Genomic DNA, 23,668 nt, shown 5'->3' with positions numbered 1-23,668 from the left:
ATTTTTAATAAAACGGGGCTGAATTGATTGGTGATTGCTCAAACGGTTCGGTAGGGCGCAAAGTCTCGCTTAAACGGTAATTCGTGCGTTGTAAAGGGGATTGCCAACCCGTTCAGCTCGTGTAATGTCATGTGGACTTATTTTCTATAATGATGTGATATTTTATCTATACGGGGCTGAGTTGGTTGGTAATTGCTCAAACGGTTCGGTAGAACGCGCGAATTCTTGCGTTGTACAAGGGGATTTCCGACCCGTTCAGCTCGTGTAGTGTCGTGGGGACTTGTTGGCTATAATAATACCATATTTTATCTAAACGGGCCTGATTTGGTTGGTAATTACTTAAACGACTTGATAACGAGCGGATTCGACACAATTAGCGTAAACCGGGTGTAGTTCAGGAACCCTTTTGTCCTCGGTTTTATTTGAGGGTAATGTTTGTAAATTAAAGGCCTCAGGGGATGATGTAAATGATGTTATCATGGGTGAGGTTTCGGGTCAATTAAATTATGTTAGGACGCCTCGTAGAATAAGCGAGTCGATTCGGGTTAGTTAGTAATTGTTGTGTGCAACCCGACAGGCTTTTGATTGCGGGAATGCTAAGAGATTCTCTAGCTCATTGGTACTTGTGTGACTTGCGTCAGGTGAGTTCATGATGCCCCTTTTTACCTTTTTACGTTTTTGGCTAGCATACACACCCTATCACAATTTTACTTGATTTTACTCGTTTAAACTATTTGGATGGTATTGCATAGTCTTATTTGTATTTTTAAATTTATGAAACCATGTGTGAATTATATTCTACGCCTTAGGATATTTTAGACTCGTCTATGGTCATATATTCCTTAAGATTATATATATTACTTATGGTCTAAGCTCGAGAATATTATTAGGCCTGGTATTAATTCCTAGACTATCCATTATTTATGGATAACACGTGATGATATTGCTTGGTTGATTAATCGATTAAGATGTTTGTAAGTGTGTATATGGATGTGGATGTGTTTATAAACTGTGACCGGGTCAAATATAGTACTCGGGGAAGACCCGGGGTGAGGAGGCCCGTGTTGCATGTTTATGTTTAGGCGGGTCAAATATATAACTTGAGCCCTTGACTTCATGTCTCGTGACTTAGGGTGAGAGGCTCGGTTTTTCGTGAGACCGTGACTGAGTCAAATATATTACTCGAGGAAGACTCGGGGTGAAGAGGCTCGTTTTACGCAATCTTTTTTTGTTAAACCGTGACCGAGTCAAATATATTACTAGGGGAAGACCCGGGGTGAGGAGGCTTGTGTCGCGTGATTATGTTTTGTTAAACCGTGACTGAGTCAAATATATTACTTGGGGAATATCCGGGGTGAGGAGGCTTGTGTCGCGTGATTATGTTTTGTTAAACCGTGACTGAGTCAAATATATTACTTGGGGAATATCCTCGTGACCGATTCAAATATATTACTTCGGGAAGACCCGGTGTGAGAGGCTCGTGTTGCGTGATTATGTTTTGTTAAACCATGACCGAGTCAAATATATTATTCGAGGAAGACTTGGGTGAGGAGGCTCATGTTACGTGATTTTTGTTTTGTTAAACCGCGACCGTGTCAAATATATTACTCGGGGTGAGGAGGCCCGTGTTGCGTGTTTGACCAAGGAAAATTATTTATTCATTTACTTTTGTTTTTCTCCAAAATTTTTGTTTTTATTTAAATTGATTTATGAATGTCACTTATAAAAACATGAACTCGCTCAACTTTAGCTGACTTTGTGTGTATATTAGATTGATTTTCAGGGTGAGAGGTTGGGAAGACGTGCTAGAGACTACTTGACAGTTGAAGGCATATCTAGTCGGAGAATTAATAATGCAACTGTTTTCTTTTCATTTATTATTACACGTATTTAAATTTTGATTTTTGGGCATATTTCCCAGTTTTGGGATTTACCTGTTTATTTTCCGCTGCATGTAACTCTAGACGTATTTTTAATAAATTGAAATCGTTTGGCTTTTATTTTTTTTTTGAAAATTTTGGATATGATGATCAACTGTAGGACTCCTGGGTTCGGGGTCTTACATCAAGAGTCAAACCTAGTTAGAGTTTGAGAGTTGTAATCAGTATTTTTTTAGTAATATTATCTGATTAATATAAATGAGAGTTATTCGTTAGTTCGTGTTTGATATCGATCTGGGACTTGAAAATAGTGGAGTCTCCTTTGTTAGTGGTAAATTACCATGTTGTCCATCCAACATGTTTAATAAGTAAAAAAAAAATATAGATTATAGATAAGGCATTTAAAGCTAATTTCTCTAACATGAATACCGAACAATCAAAGTCGCTAAACAAACATATGGAATCATAGAGCTTACTAAGTTCTAGAAGAACATTAATATGATCAATTGACTGCTCAATATATAGATTTAAAGAATTAACAACATAGCCAGGGTCGGGCTAGTTATTCGTGTTTGTCCTCGAGGGCTTTCCCCCTCTCAATTGGACATTCATCTACCATATTTTTCATATATAGGCATGGTTTAGATCTATCAACTTAATTAGGTTTGTATTCCAATTTCTTCAACTAGTTTAATATTAAAGAACAAAATAAAAGACAACTTGACCGGTTTAGACTTGGTCCACGGTCATGCTCAGGTAGCAATGTGATTATCGACATAATCACCAAAAAAATAAATAAATAAAATAACAACACTTTTTACTGGTGAACCAACATACACGTTCCTCTAAAACCTTAAATGTTCCTGCAAATGTTTGGAAGTAAATACTTGATTAATTCTAATACTAAATCGATGACCTATTTATTGTGTATAAAGTAAGAAAAACTTTTTAGATTAAAAAAATAAACAATTTTGCCGACAGTTATAGATTTTTTTTGTCAGAAAAGTCCTCCGAATGTTTTTATCTTGGATTAGTGATTCCTTTTGATATTTTGATTTCATCTTGGAATATGACAAAACAAATTCTAAACAAGGATTTTTCATTTGAAAATTTGACTTTGCAGATAAATTTAAAAAAACGTGTAAGAAGACATCTTAAATAATACCAAGACAAGGTGACAAAATGAAGGCCATTTGATCTTTCTATTGTTGGTCACAATCAGGACAACATATTTTGAAATTCTAATTTGAAGATGAAAATTCTCACACTTGCATTTCCTCGAGCAGATGGTGTGCATAAATTAAATTCGATGCAAATGTGTGGAATTAATTCAATTGAGCCTCATAATCAGCTGTTTAAATAAACATCATCATTCTATTCAAGCATTTGCGATTAATTGTAAATTGATTTTAAGTATAACCTGGATATATTGCTTCATACGGAACTAGTAATAAGAATAAACAAGGGTTTCAAAGCTAATTTCTAGAGTTGTTAATGCCATTTTTGTGACTGATGATTTGTTGGATATTCGGTATTCATCAGCAATGGAAAAGGGAGAGATTATTAATAGGATGTATGATTCAGAGCTATAAGGCCCCAAACCCGGGTGCCCTACTTTCGCGTTAGATTTACTCGTAAACACTTTTCTAAATATCAGAGTGAATTAAAACTTTTCGCGGAATATTAAAACTTCAAATAATATATTGCAAAACATTCAAATCTTGTCTTAATAACATCCACTTTTCTTTAACTAATCAAACATAATAAAAGAAAACATCATAACATTCTTTCCCTTCAGATGCCAATCTCTTAAGTTCATGCCATGTGTCTCCCTTGCTTCAAACCTATTTACCTACGTGCATAGTAAAAGTCAGCTACGTTATGTGAGTTCTAGTTAATCAGGCAGCATACATTACATTCGCATACTTACATATACGTATCCGAAGATATGCATTACATATTTAACCTGATTAGCTTTCTTTTGTAAATACATACAAACATTCTTGCTTTCATACATTCATTCTTCCATTCTTTCTTACTTTAACTTACCAATACGTACACAATTATTTCTACGTTTTAAAGAGCATTTCGCCCTACTTCCACAAATATTATTAGGGTCCGATCCCTTCATACCTCGTATATTATTAGGGTCCGGTGCCCTATATACCTCGGATACTATTGGGGTCTGGTGCCCTACATGCCTCGGATATTATTAGGGTCTGGTGCCCTACATACCTTGGATACTATTAGTGACCGGTGCACTGCATACCTCGGATATTATTAAGGTACGGTCCCTTCTTCTCATTCCATACAACCATACATATCTTGCCAAACGACCATACATACGTTACCATACAACCATACATACTTTACACACCTTATGTTATATATATACATGTATTCATATACATTCACGTGCATATTCTTACTCTTTCTATATCATTCATAAACATTCATATAGCATACACTTAAGGTAAGTGTATTAACTAAGCACATAGGAGTATACATACAGCCCAGAAAACATAACAGAGAAAGGGGCTAGAAACTTACGAATCCTATTACTATCGGAGTTTATGGTCACACCTCTTTTCAGTTAGGCATGACTAATGTAACAAATTACAAGCATCACTTGATGTGCTTTAAATTATATATAAATAATGTTATGATTTCCTACACTTTTTAATACTTTTGAGCAAGTTTTTTGTTAAATATTACTTTCAAGTGGCTTATATGTGAATATTTAAGGTATTTTAAGAGACAAAGAAATAAAGAGTAAATCAACAATAATCCTTTTTGATTGGTTTAAACGTCTCTTGGTTTTATGTTTATTTTGGGCTAAGAAAGAAAAAAGAAATAGAAAAGAACAAAAAGAAAGAAAGAAAGAAAAGAAAAAAAAAACGTGAAGTTAGTTTTACTTCACATGTGTTTCAAAAGTTCAATATCAATATATATTAATATTTGCTTATGATTGAATTCGTTTACATTTTAATCTAATCTAATATTATTATATGTAATGGTTATTAATAATTTTTTGGTCTTCAAGGAAACCAACATGCATTGTCGGTGGCGAGCTACGAGTATTGGGGCTTTTTGTGAGAACTTTAACATACTTGGTGGGCCATAAGCTAACATATGACAACTTGGAGAAAAAGAAACAAACCCTACAATAATGAAGAGAATGATGATATAAAGAATTGTTGGGGCGCCGCAAGGAAGGACAGAAGCAGACGACAAGAAAATCAAGTGAGGAGCCGTGGGTTCTAGAAAGAAGAAAACGAGACAGAATATATATATATATTTTGTCCTTTTAGAAGCTTTGGAGAAGTGCACTACAAAGATTTTTGGCCGCTGTTATATTCAAACAGGAGAACATAGTGGTTTTTGGTGGAGGCTTGATTTTAGCATCTTGAGGGCAAGTAAAGATAAATTATTTGGAGCTTAAGGGTTCATCATATATATTTTTGGTTCGAACTCATTTATTTCTCTTTCTTCTAATTTCTTGACATGAACCCAAATAATTTTGATTCGTTCATTATTATTATTATGATTAGTTAAACTCATTAAAGCTACCTAGGTTTGGTTGATTGACGATGTGTTGACGATTGATTTGGGTTGGCTAACGAACATATAAGTGATTTTCTATTTTATTGTCAAGTTCATATTATTTTGATTTTATTCTATGATTGCTATTGAGTTTGTCAATATTTTATTAATTAAACCCCGTGTGATTTTATCTTTACATGAATTAGTTTTGTGTTTTGTTTAGGATTGCATGCTAGACTGATTACTTGGTGTTTTTGGTTGTTTATGGTAGACGTCACCATAGGGTTTGATTGGTTAGAGTTGTCCATCTCAGTAGTTCATCTCCTTTTAGTCGGACCAAGACACTAGGAGTCGGTTTTATCTCTTTGGTCTAGTCGATTTAGTTAGCCGTTGCGAGACCTCGTTCGGTTTTCTAGCCGTTGATTAGGTTAATTTGTAAGCCGAGTTATTTAATCTTTAATATTGAATTACCCCTTATTCCCTAGGTTTGTTAGGATTACGAGCCTTAGTGGAGTTTGTGATTTTGATATGGACCAAGTAACAAATCATTAGGGTACTTAGAAAATCAACCGTACTTTACCTTTCTTTCTAGACGTTTTTAGGGGTCTTTAGTAAAACTGACCGTGGGGATCTATTTTCCCTTATTATTGTCTAGTTAGATCATCCTTAGAACCCGGTTTCATGTGTTCGTTGTCACCCGAGCGTCGTTGATAGTTGTTAAGATTCCTTACCTAGGTGGTTGCCCTTCATCATATTTGAGAGCTCCGTTAGTGCCGTTAAGTTTTTCCGTTAGTTTTGTTAAGTTAAGTAAGTTAGATAAATTAGTTTAAATTAATTAAAACAAAATAAAAAAAAATAATAATTAATTAAATATTGTTTTAGGGCAGGACTTAGTTAGGGTTTAGTATCCGAGCCACCTCTAGTGTCCTTGAGTTTGATACCCAGACTTCCTTTCTCTTTGCTACACGCGACCGGTACACTTGCCGATTGTGTGAACTAGGTTAGGTTGTTTGGTTTTTAAAGCTTAGTTGCGAATCGTTTTATTAGTTATATATATTTTCGCACATCCTCACTTAACAAATTCTAGGGTAGTGAAGCCCCTAACAAACGGGGTTTGGTGCAACAATCCTAGCAGCGGAGTCCTGCCCCTAGAAGGGTCCAAGGGGAGAGCCCTCGGCTTGAGTCGAATTTCAAAACAAATCGAATCGAATTCCAAAACGAATTGAATCGAATCCGAAACAAATCGCATCGAATTTGAAAACGAATCGAATGGAATTCAAAATGAATCGAATCAAATTTCAAAACGAATCGATTTCCAAATGACTCGAATCGAATTCCACAACGAATTGAATTGAATCCCAAACGAATCGAATCGAATATCAAAACAAATCTAATCGAATTTCTTCCAATCGAATCGGATTCCCTGTGACTAGAATCGAATTTCTTCTAGTTGAATCGAATTCTCAGAATGATCTAAGACAAATGGAAACCCTAGAGGATGAAATATGAGTATGAGGTACTCCCATACGCATAAACATGTATGCATATGAAGCATTAAGCATATGAGTTTGTTTAGAGCGGTTACAAGCGTATGGAAAGGTTTCCATGCGTATGGAACCAGATCAAGGCATATGGGGGTTTTTCATATCTCTGCACGCCTAAATCACCATCAATCCTAATAGGCTCGGGAATTGATTAGCAACACGAAATCAGCAATCAATCTCAACAACCGAACACTAATTAAAAATCTCGAATCATATTTAGTAGCGGACAAAGAACACGATGTATCACGAGCAACTTTAGCTCTGATACGAGTTGTAAATACGTTATTTTATCTCTTTCTTTGATATCTAGTATTGGTTAACAATGCATAATCTAATTAGTCGTGTTTGACATGATTAGAACCGACACTTGGGATGACTATGAACGATTTAACTGTTTTGATGTTTTGGTGAGATTTGGATAGAGTAACAATGCTTAAACATATTTTTCATTAATTGATTGTGCAAAAACTATTCCATACGCATGGGGTTTTGGTATTTAGAAACCTTTCATGCGCATTACATTCTTACTCGCATGGCCCATGAACATGGCCTCCCATACGCACATAAGCCATGGGTATAGGGTACAAAACACATAATTAACATTACAATTTAACTATTACGTCAATTTGCAAGCCCTATCAACCTAACCTATACAGACCATGACACAACATAAAATATACTAACACTCTTTTTATTCTCCAATAAAAACAAAAGGGAGTAGTGATTAACAATGTGTTAAAATTTAGAGAATTTTGAGTCACCCTATTCAATGATTAATAATGTAAAAAGATATTAGGATTGAGATACTCAATTTGTGTTTGCTTATCTTATTTACAGATCTACGTGCGTAAATCCCGAGGAATTTTTCACGGATGTAAAACCAAAGGACACTAGCTGCTCCATGGACCCATAAATGCGCAGACATTTCAATTTATAAATGCTCCGCGGAAGACGACTTATGCCCATATCTTTTATCCATAACTGTTGCAAACATTCTAAACTCCCAAGATCCTCTGGCAATTTCTTAATATTATCACAAGAGTTGAGCTCTAACCATTTTAAACATTTCATCTTGCATATGTTGTTCGGAATATCTCGTAAGGATACACAATTCCATATGATTAAGTCCTCTAAACGCCCTAAGTTGTAAATATTCACAAGGTAAGTGCTCAAGAGACAGACAAGAATCAAGTTCAAGTGATTTTAGGTGTTTCAACATACAAATGCTTTCCGGAAGATGCCGAAACTGTTGCTCCCTTAAAGATAGCTTCTCTAGACTTTGCAACCGCCACACATCCTGAGGAATACTTCCTTCAAGTGTTAGCTCTCTTAAATGTTGTAAACCACAAATAGTTTCTAAAATGTACTCAGGGTTTTCGTAAACGTATGGACCAAAGGAAAAATACTCTAGATGAGGAGTCATCTCTAGGTTAAGGCTTCTCACCTTAGAACCAACGAGTTTCAGGACTTTGAGGTTCGGACAATCAGTAGGCAATTGGAGTTGTACAAAGTCTTCACATCCTTCAAGATTTAACAGCTCAAGATGTGGAGTCATTCCAAGGTTAAGGTTACTCACCTTCGAACCACCTAGTTTGAGGACTTTGAGGTTCCGACATTGAACGGGCAGTTGGAGTTCTAGAAAGTCTTCACATCCGTCAAGATTTAACTTCTCAAGACATGGAGTCAGCCCAAGGTTAAGTTTACTTACCTTACAACCATTAAGTTTCAGGACTTTGAGGTTCGGACATTCAACAAGCATGTGGAGTTCTTCAAAGTTATCACATCCTTTAAAATCTAACACTTCGAGATGTGGAGTCAACCTAAGGTCAAAGGTTCTAAAATTTGACATTTTGAGATCAAGGATTTTAAGCTTATTAAGAACCTGTCATAAGGAAAATATTGCATGAAAATTAGTGTAATGAAAAAATATAACATTATATGCATTGTGCAAAATAACTGATCAACCATTATTCTACCTTTCCTTCTCCCTTATCCCAAAGTTCAGATATTTTGCTTCGGTGCATTTCATGGTTAACAAGGTTCTCTGCCTGAAAGGTTTCATGTAAAAACTGAAAAGGGTGTTCATGCCAAGATAGAACCTGTAAAGAATCCGGTAGATATTGGCTGACATCATTAACATTCCAATAACAAAATCTACTATTCACATAAAAAAATCTAAGTCCCTTCATCTTTTGAAGACCTTTCAAAATAATTGGTGCATCGAGACCCGTATAGTCTAGTTTTATACATTTTGTTTCTTTAGTACCATGTAAATAAAATTAAATAATAATTGTTATGAAACTGTCATAGCAAATAAAGAAGTTCTAGTTTTCCACCATTCGTATAAAATTGAAATTTACCGTTTCATTAACCAGTAGGTCTTCTATTTCCTCTTGAATCCGTAATCTACTATGTCTGCTAGGCTTGTTAGGGTGCAAGCGCCGAACAATATTCCAGCCCATTTCTTCAATATGGTCATGGAAGCCCAAACCTTCGTACTTAGAAGCAGAAACAGTTATCAAAGATTTCTGCTCAAGAACTCTTAAACCTATTTGGGCATTAAATCCACGACATTGAAGTACTCTAATTGCTCTGATTTTTGTTTCACCTTTTAGTATGCATACAACATCTAGGAATATTTCTTTTTCATCATCCTCTAGACCATTATAGCTTAGTTCCAATTTTTCCAAAGTTTCCTTCAACGGAATTGTTTTAAGTCTTTCTATGGCATCTACCCATTCAGGCTCACTTCTACCACAAAGATGTGAACCCAAAACTTTGAGTGTTAATGGAAGACCTGCACCATATTGCACAACTTTTTTCAATAGCTCTTGGTACCCGTGAATTGGAAGCTCTCTCCCAAATGCATGCCTACTGAAAAGGCATAGTGCTTCCTCATTTGATAAAAGATTGACATCAAGAATGAAGTGCACCCGGTGTGCTATCAACAATTGCTCATCTCTTGTTGTGATGATGATTCTACTTCCTGGCTTAAACCAATTTGGATTACCTGCTAATGCCTCAAGCTGGCCTATATTATCCACATCATCTAAAACAACAAGAACTTTGCTACTACCCAACATTTTGATCATTTTATTTTTCCCATCGTAAACATCTTTTACAACAATGCTTTGATCATTTAAGACATCTTTAAGGATCTATTTTTGCAATTTCTTCAAACCAGACAAAGAGTGTTTTGAAACTTCTCTAACATTCTCAACAAAACTACTACCTTCAAACCCATTGGATATATGATCAAAAACAACTCTCGCTAAAGTGGTCTTGCCGCCACCTCCTATCCCCTTTATTCCTATCATGCGAACATCTTCAGATTCAGTTGCTAAAGATGAAACCACATCCTTTACCCGGGCATCCATGCCTACTAACTTCTCATCAACGCTCCAATGGATGAAACTCAGCTTTAATGAAATGTCTATAACAATTTTTTGGATAAACTTTGCTTCATGCCTGTATGGTAAAGAAGATTCAATCAAATTACTCAAAGCCTCATATGAATAGTTAATTACGAACCTAAAATCCAACCATTAGCAAATCCACTTATTAATTAAGGAGGTTCCATGCCTAAGTAGAAAAGGTAGAAAATAAACAAAAAAAAAAATCTTAGTTCTCTCTTGAGGTTAAATATGGCTTTTGAGGATACTATTATCTGTAAAAGGCCCACATGAATGGAAATCACACAATCTTGGGATTTCATAGTTAACAAAAACTTTATTATGCATTAAGTATCATTAGTTAATATTGAAATTTTAATCTTATCTATACTATATAATAAACAAAGGTTTCTTAATGCCATATGGTATCACACAAGATAGCTTCTTACAAAATTCTTCCGCATCTCTCTCTTATTAAATTGTGACATTCGTGACAAAAATCGAGTATACCTTAGCAATTGTTTATCGAATAAGCGATTAACCGCTTATTACGTATCGAACAAACGAATAACCGAAAGGGTCTGGTTATGACCCAGATATCCCGGGGGGACATCTATAAGTGATATACGTCTATTATAAGCCAACATATTGATATTAAGACCTTAGTATGATAGCAAACTAGTTAAACGAAAACATGCTCATTTAACTACCCGCTATGGATTTAAACGCGAAAGATAGTTCCGAAACAAGCATTGTATCATCCGTTAAGCCGAAAGAGATCTATCAAACACCTTTTGGGGATGTTTTAAGCTATCCGTGAAAATATTTTCGATTTTTACAAACAAATGGTATGTTTTCTAAATTTACACAAAAACGGCTGAAAAAGACTCGTTTTCGCGCTGTTTATCATACCCGGTATATTTTTCTTGCCAAAAACCAAACCCGAAATAAAATTGGACTCGGGATTTCACGATCGGACAAGGAAAACGAGACTAATGGGCCAAAATTGGGCCCAAAAGGGGGCCAAGAAGTCGAGCCCGCAAAAGTGGACTGGAAACCCCTTTTTATTTATTTTTTTTCTAGCTTAAATCACAAGCTTTTCCACAAAACAAATCTGGCCATTTGCAACTGCTAGGGTGCTTCTTCATATGTTCTAACCAAAACCCTAGGTAAACTTGTCATTTTGATCAATTTTTAACTTGTTTAAACATGTTTGATTACATATAAACATAGTTTGATTACCAAAAAACACTTCTAACCATGCAAAAACCCTAATAATTGTTTAAAAATATGGTTTGATCAAACACATGGTTAGAAACCTGGTTTGATAGTGTTTTTGGCCATAAACACGGATTAGAGGGTTTAAACGAAGTATTTACGGTTTAAAAGTTCGGTTTAGAACCCTAACCGAAACCCTAACTTTCAGGGCTGGTCTCTTGATGATACATGCTTGGTTTGTGATATAGGACTTGTACCTAGCTTACATAGAAGCACAAGAACCCGGAAACTTGATTAAGAAAGCGAAAACGAACCAAAACCGCAGAGGTAATACCGATTTACTCGATTACGGGCTGTTTAGGTTAAGGTTGTGATGTTCATATGGTTAGGTTATGAAATTTTGCAGGGACATCAGGGACCATATCATTGAGTCCCTATTCAAATTTGGTAAGTTTTTGACCATCTGAGAATATTTGGCGAATTTATTACCGATTTTGGGCGTTCATTTGGGAAAATTACTTAAAGTACTGGAAAAATTATGAAATTTTTTGGCGAACTCAGATTTTATATCTAATGATCACATATGAAGTTTGGGGTCACTTGGAAAACCCTAGGTATGTTTTCTGCAATTGCATTTATTCGGATTTTCATAGTCGTTTTTGGTTCGAAATGGCATTTGGCAAGATTGTTAGATTCTGGAATTGCTACAGGTTATTTTGAGAAGTATTTTGATCATTTAGGAATTTTTATGGATTTTTCGGAAATTATTTGATATAAACGGATGATTTTCGAGCTAATTATAGCATATAAAATAATTTTTTATAAATTTATAAATCAGTAAATGATTCCAGAAATATTTTTATAAAAATATAAATATTTTATTTGATAAGGGTCTAAATTTTCATGATCTAATGATTAATGGATAATTAATTATGCTAATTTGAAGATTAAACAAATTCAATTCTGATGAAAACCGGCAAGTTCGTGATTAACGAACCTGTTGGGATATCAGAACATAAAAAACGATCAAGAAGCGTATTTTCGGATTAATTATGTAAAAATGAACTTTTTGTGAGAAATCCAGACAATTTGGGTAGATTGTGCACGTTTTTCTCCAACTCAAACTGAATAAACGGAAACGAGCCCTATAGCAAATCCAGACCCCTAAATTGTGATCTTTCTTTATAACTTAATCATTTTATTAACCAGCACATTTACCCAAGCTTACATCCCCATAACTGTTTTCCAAACGCGTAAACGAACAACTTGGCCCAGCTGGTGAAACGAGGAAACTGAGCCAAGTTCGATTTTAAACATTAGGCATTGAACAACATCACAATCTAAGCCTATTGACACTTACTGGGTGTTACAGCCACACCCAGACTAACTATGCAGCCTAGCTTAGTGTAAACATTATAATAATATTAAAATATTAATATTATTATAATATTAACTATAGGGACTAAGTGATAGCAAGGGAAACGAACCCCGAGCTGATCTCGCACTGAGTGCCTACAAAACCGTGAGTTTCATGACCCCTCTTTTCAAACTGTTTACGAACTTTTTGGGGTGAAAATCATATTTATATACGCTATCTACCTGGAACGGTTCAGGATATAAATTGTCTAAATGTTTACTTACAAAAATTCCCTACAAACATAACGACTGATTACGTGCGAATGAATGGTGAATAATATTCTTGAATGACAAATTAAGTGAATTTGGTACCAATACCAAAACATAATGAAATTACACGTGACTACACGTTTATACAAATATGTTGTGTACTGTTAAACATAACATGGTCTGTAAGGCCATGGGTGAATAACGTTGTCTGTAACGGCCATGGGGAATAACGTGGTCTGTGATGACCATGGGGCTATTGTGGGCGGAAGGGACTAACTAAAGTTGAGTATGGCCTCTGAGCCAAGTTCGGCTGCAACTTAATAAACTAAAGTTGAGTATGGCCTAGAGCCAAGTTCTGCTGCAAGTTAATAAACTAAAGTTGAGTATGGCTTATGAGCCAAGTTCTGCTGCAACTAAACAAACTAACTTGATTATGACATGAATGTTAAGAAACTAATGTGATTATGCGTATTGCGGGCAGATGGGGAGCCACAGTGTTTAGTGATACGTGATAAATACTATATGTGTACGTGTGTCTATATACATGCTATGTGAATAGGCGTAGGAAATACTATGTGTAGAAAATACTAATTATCTGTGTGTACACTGTGTAATGTTTGAGTTTACGTGGAATCATGGTGGGCAAAAGGGGGGCCACGATGGTTGACGTTACGAGGAACCGTTGTGGGCGGAAGGGGAAGGGGGGCCACAGCGGTTGATTTTATGTGGAACCGTGGTGGGCAGAAGGGGGGCCCAGTGGTTGATTAAATATGAAAAATGAAAACACGCAATATGAACAAACAGTCACGATTTCATCGCAAATTCGAACTCATATTATCAACTTACATGTATGCATATGTACACACAAGGATACGGCTGAACATATATATACAATCGTAAATACATATTTTACATACGCACGTACATACAAGCTATGACTATGTTGTACGCAGAACTGAGTTCGTTAAAACTTATGAAACTCACCAACTATTCGTAGTTGACCGTTTTTAAACATGCTTTTCAGGTAATCAGAAAGGTGGAATAGATTGCATATGTGTTTCGTGTTCGGATTATGAGCGATGTTGTGAGCATGTGAGTTAGAAGTAAAGTAGTTGAAGAGCTAGTTTTGATTGTATCACCTAGTTGTAAAAGATGTTAGAACGATGTAATATATTGTAAATTAGTTAGTAATGTTTCTTTATGAACAATGTATTTGATACCAGTTGTATCTGTTACATTTCCGTTTTACGCTTCCGCAAATCGCTCAACGGGGCGTGACATAAATATATTTATCTTTCTTGTTAATAGTTTATATTTAACTTTTTTTTCTTTTTACTCTATTATTTTTTCTCTTTAATAATAATTTTTTTTGATTTAAAAACTTTAATACCAATATAAATACATTATTTAGTTTTATATAAATATATTGTATTAGTTATTAATATTAAGCTTTTATAAGTAATGATTTTTCACGTTAATTTTGATAAAATAATTAATTTCAAATTTTAAAGATAAAAATTTCCATTTTATTCTTGTTTTGCAGTAAAGATTAATAAAATCTAGGGTAAATCACTATATATATATAGTTGATTTGTTTTTAAGAAAACCTATTTTAACGCATGATAAGTTATGTGTTTTATTATCTGAAGTTGAAAGCAAAAACAAAACAAAACTATTAATTTTGATATGGATATTAAAATTACAAACATTGTATACAAAAAATATTTAGAGATTTATGAATTTTCATTTTATTATTGTTTTGCAATAAAGATTAATAAAAACTAAGGTTAATCACTATAGATGGTTGATTTGTTGTTAAGAAAACCTGGTTTAACGCATGATAAGGGTTATGTGTTTATTATCTAAAGTTCAAAGCAAACAAAACTACTAATTTTGATATGGAGGTTAAAATTACAAATACTATATACAAAAAAATATTTTGAGATTTATGAATTTTCAACAACTTTTTATTTTCATATTGTGTGATATGTAATTGATTCTAGGGATATTAGATTTAATAATCCAAACTTTGACATTTTGGCCATCATTAATCCCAACCTAAGAAATTCCCAACATTAATCCCAGTTTTCACCAAATTGGTTTCCACTAAGTCTGTTTCTAACGAAGACTAACCCAGTTAGTTTTTGGGAAAAATATGTCATTTCTTCAAGTTGATGGGGTGAAAAACTTTTGTATGTTATAAACCACATTTATTTTTCTCTCCAACTAGGGTGCGAATGAGCCGAAACGAGCACGAGCTCGACTCGATTCTATTTTTATTTCTGAAGCTCGGCTCAGCTCATAGGTAGTTTTTTAGGCTCTAGTTCAGCTCGTTTACCGTTAATTAATGATTTTTTATATATTTAAAATTAAAAATAAAAAAAGGATATAAAAATAATATATATAAATGTATTATTTATTTATTTTTTCGTTACTATATATATATATTAATTGAAAATAATATAAATTTTCAAGCTCTCCCATAAACCTATAATCAACACGGCAGCGATGGTGGTGGCACCGGAGGCAAGAGTGGCGGCAGCAGCGGCGGGCTACGGTGGCGGCGAATGTGGTGATAGTGATGGTATCGGCAGCGGAGGTGACGTTTGTGGCGACGGCGGTGATGGCGACAGCGGTGGTGGTGGTGCTGGAGGTAACGGTAGTGATGGTGGCGGCGGAGGTAACGGTAGTGGTGGTGACAGCGGAGGCGGGGTAGCGGTGGTCGGCGGAGGTGGTGGTGGAGGTGACAATGACGGTGGTGCTAGGTTTTGAAGTTTATTTATGTTTTTCATTTGTCCCTATTAAATTGGAGAACTGGCAATTTTTTGCTCTAAAAATATTCGGGTTAGTCTCCTTTAGGAAAAGCCTCGATGGAGGCCAATAGGAAGAAAGTTGGGATTAACCTAGGAAATTTCTTAAGTTGGGATTAATACCTGTCAATATGTCAAAGTTTAGATTATTAACATACAATATCCCTTTATTCTACCATATATTATATCTTTATATATTTTGTACATATTTTTCGTATTTCACATTGTCTTATTATTTAAATAAATATATTTATTATAACCCGTGTTGTACACGGGTCTTAATGTCATACGTTATTACACATGAGTGATTCTTATAAAATTTTCCACCTCTCTCTAATATTAGATATATGTTCCTTTTTCTTATTAATAGTTTCATATTTTAAATTTTTTTTCTATTTGGTCTGTTATTTTTTCTTTTTAATAATTATTTCCTGGTTTAAAGAGTTTAACACCAACATAAAAATATTATTTAGTTTTATATAAGCATATTGTATTAGTTATTAATATTAAGCTTTTATAAGTAATAAAATTTCACGTTAATATAGATAAAATAATTAATTTCAAATTTCAAATAAAGAAATTTCACTTTTTTTTCGCAATTAAGATTAATAAAAGCTAAGGCAAATTGCATTGGATGGTTTATTTATTTTTAAGATAACATGTTTTAACATATGGTCAATTATGTTTTCCATTACCTGGAGTTAAAAACAAAAAAAAGTGAAAATATAAATTTAAATACGAAGGATAAAGTTATAAATTAAATTAAAAATATCGTATAAAAAATATATAGAGATTTATGAATTTTTAACTTTTTATTTCCATATTGTGTATTGTGCAATTTATTCTATCATATATTATATGTTTTTATGTTAAACATATTTTTATATTCCACATTATGTTATTATTTAAATAAATTTATTCATTCTAACCCGTATTCTACACAGGTAATGTATTTAATATAACCCGTGATCTATACGGGTCTTAATTCATATGTTATTACACATGAATGATCCTTACAAAACTTTCCACATCTCTCTCATATTAAATATATATATTTTTTTTCTTATTAATAGTTTCATATTTTATTTTTTTTCTATTTGATCTATTATTTTCTCTTTTTAATAATTATTTCCTGATTTAAAAAATTTAATTCCAACGTAAATATATTATTTAGTTTTATATAAATATATTGTATTAGTTATTAATATTAAGCTTTTATAATTAACAAATTTTCACGTTGATTTAGATAAAATAATTAATTTCAAATTTAAAGAAAGAAATTTTCACTTATTGTTTCTTTTGCAATGAAGATTAATAAAAGTTAAGGCCAATCACTTTATATGTTGTTTGTTTTAATATAAACTGTTTTAACACAAGGTTAATTATGTGTTCCATTATATAGAGTTGAAACCAAAAACAAATTGAAACTACTAATTTTAATATGAAGGATAAAGTTACAAATTAAATTATAAATATTGTATACAAAGAATATTTAGAGATTTATGAAATTTTTAACTTTTTATTTTCATATTGTGTATTGTTTAATTTATTTACCATATATTATATTTTTTATATGTTGAGCATATTTTTTATATTTCACATTGTGTTATTATTTATATAAATTTATTTATTTTAACTTGTGTTCTACACGGTACCTAACCTAGTTTATATCATTTTGTATGGGCAATATTTGTGACTTGCGATATCAAATTACGAAACACATTATTTATTCACAGTCAAGATAATAATTAATGTCAGCTAGGAATCCGGATACGAAACGAGAGCTTCGGGGCACGCGTTTTGCTTCAGCGGGAGAAAGTCTTCAAGAATATTTATGCTTTTGCTATAAATAGGACTTGTATGTCACATTTTAGTGTGTGTTTCAATGGTGTAAATCACCCACCCAAGGGGAGCTCACCTTGGGTGGCGGTTCGTTCATTAATATATCAATTCTTTAAACCGATAATGAGATCTTTCCCATTTATATTATCGTTATATTATATGTTTGGTCGTTTGATTTACCGCACCCGTCTCGCACGTTTATTAAGAACAAAGCCGTTCGTTGTCGGATCCGGCGGTGTCAGGACCTACAATTGGTATCAGAGCGGGTTTGAATCAACTTATTCAACTTTGTTCTTGATATTCGGGTTCTATCTCCGTAATTACCTAAACCGAGACGTTAATTTCTTGAAGACCCGTTGAAGTTTTGGAAATAAAGTTGACGTTTGGAAATAAATTTTGAAGATTTGAGAAATAAAGTGTTTGAAGTTTGTCTCGAATTTGTAGATCCGGATTCCTTGCTGTTTAAATGTTCGGTTTTTTTTATGAATATTTAATATTTTTATGAAATTTATGTGGGCTTATCACAAAGAGCAAGAGGCTGTTTCATGAACGAATCACAACATATGATGTTCAGATTGATGCTTGGATGACATATTGATGATTAGAAGCTATTTTCGTGCATCTCTACCTGTTAGAGATGATTTCATCTTGTAAATAAAAAGGTAATTGCAGATCTGGGTCTTATTTTCATGTTCTTCATGAAGGTTCTGCTCCATCAAATTGAAATCTGATTCTTGTGCCATGATGATCAATTATGTCAGATATTGCTCGATTTATATTTAATCTACAATATCAGATCAGTTCTTTCCGATTTGATGTTTGCTGCCTTTATTTTTGGTATTCTTCATCCATGGCGGTGAGGTTATTTTGAAGACTCGGAGGCGGTGGTACTGGTTGTACACTGTAACGACGATGTTGAAGATGGACGTTCGGAGGATGTGGCCGGTGGCTACGGTAATGGTGAGCGGGGTGTGGCTGAAGTTATCAGGTGACGGCGATCCTTGAACCGGTGGCAGCTGTGGTGACCGGAACTAGATTTTCCCGCAACCGGTCACCGGTGATAGGGTCTCCGACGAGTTTTCCGGCAGCCGTCATCGGGTCTGAAGATGGCGGCAGCTATACTGAAGCTGTAAGGCCAAAAATGTGACTTGCGATATCAAAGTACGAAACCCGTTATATATTTACGGTCAAGTTAATAATTAAAGTAGGCGAGAAAACTGGACACGAGACGAGAACTTCGGGCACGCATTTAGATTCAACGGTAAGAAAGCTTCTAGAATGTTTTTAGTTTAGCTATAAATAGGACTTTGTTGGTTTTATTTATGTGTATTGTGTAAGGTGTAAAACAATCACCCATGGGGAGCTCACCTTGGGTGGGATCGGTTCGTTTTTATGTTATGAATCTTTTGTTACCGGTTACGGAGTCGTTCAATATTATCTATCGTTTGTTTATACACCTCCCGCTCAAGCACGTTTATCAAGAACAAAACTGTTCGTTGTCGGATCCGGTTTCGGGACCTACAATTGGTATCAGAGCGGGTCGAATCTTATTATTCAACTTTGTTCTTGATATTCGGGTTTTATTTCCGCTATTACCCGAACCGAGACGTTAATTCCGTTGAAGTTTTGGAAATAAGGTTTGAAGATTTGGGGAAATAAAGTTGCTTGAAGTTCGTCTTGTGTGTAGATATGGAATCTCAGCCTTGTTTATTGGGTTCAGTGAAGAGCAGAGGGTCACGGCAGTGGAGGCGAGTGGCTGTTGGCGCAGGGTGTTGGCAGAAGAACAGTTTTCCGGCCAGAAAGGTTGCTGGTGGCTTTTGGTGAAGGCGGCGCACGGCGGTGGTCACCGGAATTCGTTTTTTGGTGGCCGAGAATAAAGTGAAAGATTGATGACTGAAACCGCTGTGGTGTGTGGGTGGCTGCGGTGACTGTGTGTATGATGTTGGAGGGTGCGACGGTGGCCGGAAGGCAGGTTTTTCAGGGGCGCGTTTTTCCGGTGGTCGGCGGGCCTCCGGAATCCGTTTTTCCGGTGAATGACCTTGCATCCATCTGGTGGCGGCTGCCATGATCTTTTAAGGTTTGCGTTCTTGAAACTCTACTGAATACTTTTTCTAGTTAATTGTTTTGGGCTGGCCTTCATCAAAACTGTTGGGACCTCATGGAGTCATGAGATATTTTATGGGCCATAAGATGATGGATCAGACTTGGGCCAAAAGGTCCAGCATGTTATGCTTATGAGCTAATGGATTGTTGTTAGTTTTGGGGCATGCCAATTAAAATTATAACAAGATTTTTGGCTGATTATGGGAAAAAAAAAAAGCGGTGAAATTGATAATGTTCGGATTGACCAAACTGAGAAAGTCAAATGTGATTGGGTTTTTCGTCATTATTGGACCGTGTTCAAAGCATATTATTTATATGTTATTTTCAAGGTGTTCGAGAATTGGATCCTGAAAACGTGGGCTACGAGCATCCAGGATGCTTATTTATTAAGGTGATAATTTTTGAACTGTTTAGTAGGGAATTAAATTGTTTAAGCTATCAACCTGAAAATGTGGGATACGAGTATCTGGGATACTTATTTATTAGGGGCAAGTTACTTAAATAATTTCATTCACGGAAATAATAAGCTTTGTCATTTGATCGTTGTCCCCGGTATTTCGTCAAGCTCTTTTGAACCTATATTGCTTAAGATTTGAGATGGATAAAGAAGCTAGAACATCTTCATGAATAAATTAGGTGGATCATACCTTGAGGGGGTGATTGAAGAAGCTTCGATTATCTAGATGATTTACGAAATGTGAGACACAGTTCGACGATGTTTTGAGATCACAAGTCAAGGGGTGATTGTAAGGCCAAAAATGTGACTTGCGATATCAAAGTACGAAACCCATTATTTATTCACGGTCAAGATAATACTTAATGTCGTCTAGGAATCTGGATACGAAACGAGAGCTTCGGGGCACGCGTTTTGCTTCAACGGGGGAAAGTCTTCTAGAATGTTTTTAGTTTAGCTATAAGTAGGACTTTGTTGGTTTTATTTATGTGTTTGTGTAAGGTGTAAAACAACCACCCAAGGGGAGCTCACCTTGGGTGGGATCGGTTCGTTTTTATGTTATGAATCTTTTGTTACTGGTTACGGAGTCGTTCAATATTATATATCATTTGTTTATACCGCACCCGTCTCGAGCATGTTTATCAAGAACAAAACCGTTCCGGTTTTGGGACCTACAGAAGCAATAAGAGATGTTTTTTGTGCCCTGATATAAGTAAATATAGGGAAATGGGCTTGGGCTGGATATTTATCAAAGATGGTATGAGCTGAATTTGTTGATGGGTCAGTTGCTTACTAATGTGTTGGGCTGTTAATATTATGGGCGGCCTAAAATTGATCAAGAAACAGGCCGGTCCACTTCTTTCCTATTTGGGCTGCTGAGATTAATATTTTTTTTCCACATGTTTGCAAGATGTTTTTGGGCCAGGAAATAATTGTTTCATGTTGACCAAACTGAAAAAGTCAAATTTGTTCGGATTTCGTCATTATTGGACCGTGTTCAAAGCATCTTATTTATATGTTATTTTCAAGGCGTTCGAGAATTGGATCCTGAAAAAGTGAGCTACGAGAATCCGAGATGCTTATTTATTAAGGTGATAATTTTTGAACAAGTTGGATTTAATAGGGAATTAAATTGTTTAAGCTCTCAACCTGAAAATGTGGGATATGAGTATCTGGGATACTTATTTATTAAGGGTGAGTTACTTAAATAATTTCATTCACGGAAATAATAAGCTTTGTCATTTGATCGTTGCCCTCGGTATTTCGTCAAGCACTTCTGAACCTATACTGCTTAAGATCCGAGATGGATAAAGAAGCGAGAACGTCTTCATGAATGAATTAGGTGGATCATACCTTGAGGGGGTGATTGAAGAAGCTTCGGTTATCGATTTGCGAAAATGCGAGACATGGTTCGACGATGTTTGAGATCACAAGTTAAGGGGGTGATTGTAAGGTATTTGTGACTTGTGATATCAAATTACGAAACCCATTATTTATTCACGGTCAAGATAATAATTAATGTCAGCTAGGAATCCGGATACGAAACGAGAGCTTCGGGGCATGCGTTTTGCTTCAACGGGGGAAAGTCTTCTAGAATATTTATGCTTTTGCTATAAATAGGACTTGTATGTCACATTTTAGTATGTGTTTCAATGGTGTAAATCACCCACTCAAGGGGAGCTCACCTTGGGTGGGGTTGGTTCGTTTATTAATATATCAATTATTTAAACCGATAATGAGATCGTTTCCATTTATATTATATGTTCAGTTATATTATATGTTTAGTCGTTTGATTTACCGCACCCGTCTCGCACGTTTATCAAGAACAAAACCGTTCGTTGTCGGATCCGGCGATGTCAGGACCTACACATTTGTTGTTTTAACCCACCTGTTTATTACCCAACTCATTTTGGCAGACCTATATTTTGCCTCGTAAGAAAAAAATCATGTATCTGGCACTACATAGAATCATATTTGAAGCAACAACATAGTGATTTACCTTATCATGTTTCATGTTCAAGATTTTGAGTTAGAAATATTTGACAACAAAAATGAGATGAAGCAATTACCCATTAACGGTGCTCTTCAACTCCCACCCAGCGAGGCCGGCTGCATCTTCCATAGCATTTCTCCATTTTGCAAAATCATCTTCAGTTTCCTGTTTGACAAAGTGCAAAACTTTCTTAGTATCAACAGTCTAAGAAACTTCTTCAATTTCAATATCCAAATCTCAATGAACAATTACATATTCCAACATCCTCTTCCTCTTCCGTGTGAACCGTTTAAAGAAGGAGAACATCCCACTGCCCTTTTCATGTTTGGCAACAAGTTTTGCAAAGGCTTCTCCAAATGCCCCACTTTGGTGGCGGACTTCGGTGGGTTCCACATCATAGAAGACTGGGTAAGCAGTCTTCTCGTTCATCATCTGGCACTCCATAATCTTAGGAGCTCATTTAAGCACCATGATGAGGACGCATAGTTCTTGGAGAAAACAATGATATAAAATCTCGAGTCTTGAATAGATTTGATGAGCTCATCATTGATGTTTTCCCCTTTCTAGATTTTTTCGTCATCTTTGTAAGTTATAATGCCTTTCTGTTGAAGAGCATGGTAGAGATGATCGACAAAGTTCTTGCGGGTGTCTTCACCCCTAAAACTTAAAAAGACATCATACTTGAAGCTCCTTCGAATGGGTGAAGCTGAAGTAGATGCCATTGCTTGAAGAATTGAATGAGATGAAAGCGTGAATGTTTGGGGATAATTTGTATGAAGTCTTAAGAGATGAATTGTTTGAAAACCTTTATAATGGTCAGGGGACAAAAGATAAGATGTCTACCTAACCCTTGTTCAAACTTATTAGTTAGGCGCTTTAACCATGTTTCAAAAGATTCATGCTTGACATGAATATCCACCATGATGTTGTATTCTTGTAATGCTAAACCATTTAAAAAATAAATAACTTAGACCCATTTACTTGAAGGATCAAATAAAGTGAAATCAATGGATCAACTAAAACAATTGTTTGCTATGATAAGGTGGGGATAAAAGACTCCTATTTTATTTAGAGATATAAACGTCCTGACCCTTCTTAATAAGTTATTGATTACACGTTCACTTTGACTTTATAATTGTGACTATTTTGTTTACTAAAAATGAAAAATTCAAATACAGATGATAATAATATGGGTTGAGTTTTTACCCAGAATGTAGGCAGTATCGGAGATCAGCCAGAAAATACGAAACAGATTTGGACATA

General features: G+C 35.0%; 1 pseudogene; it reads right to left on the bottom strand.

The window, feature by feature from the left end:
* Nucleotides 1-8,000: 8,000 nt before the first annotated feature.
* LOC143598424 (TMV resistance protein N-like) lies at nt 8,001-23,127 on the bottom strand (annotated as a pseudogene).
* Nucleotides 23,128-23,668: the final 541 nt, after the last annotated feature.

Source organism: Bidens hawaiensis, unplaced genomic scaffold, assembly GCF_021521415.1.
Source record: "Bidens hawaiensis isolate Kalapana, Puna unplaced genomic scaffold, B.hawaiensis_p1.1 tig00050100_1, whole genome shotgun sequence".
Classification (NCBI taxonomy): domain Eukaryota; kingdom Viridiplantae; phylum Streptophyta; class Magnoliopsida; order Asterales; family Asteraceae; genus Bidens; species Bidens hawaiensis.
The sequence above is the reverse complement of the archived record's forward strand: the minus strand, read 5'-3'. Positions and strand labels throughout refer to the sequence as shown.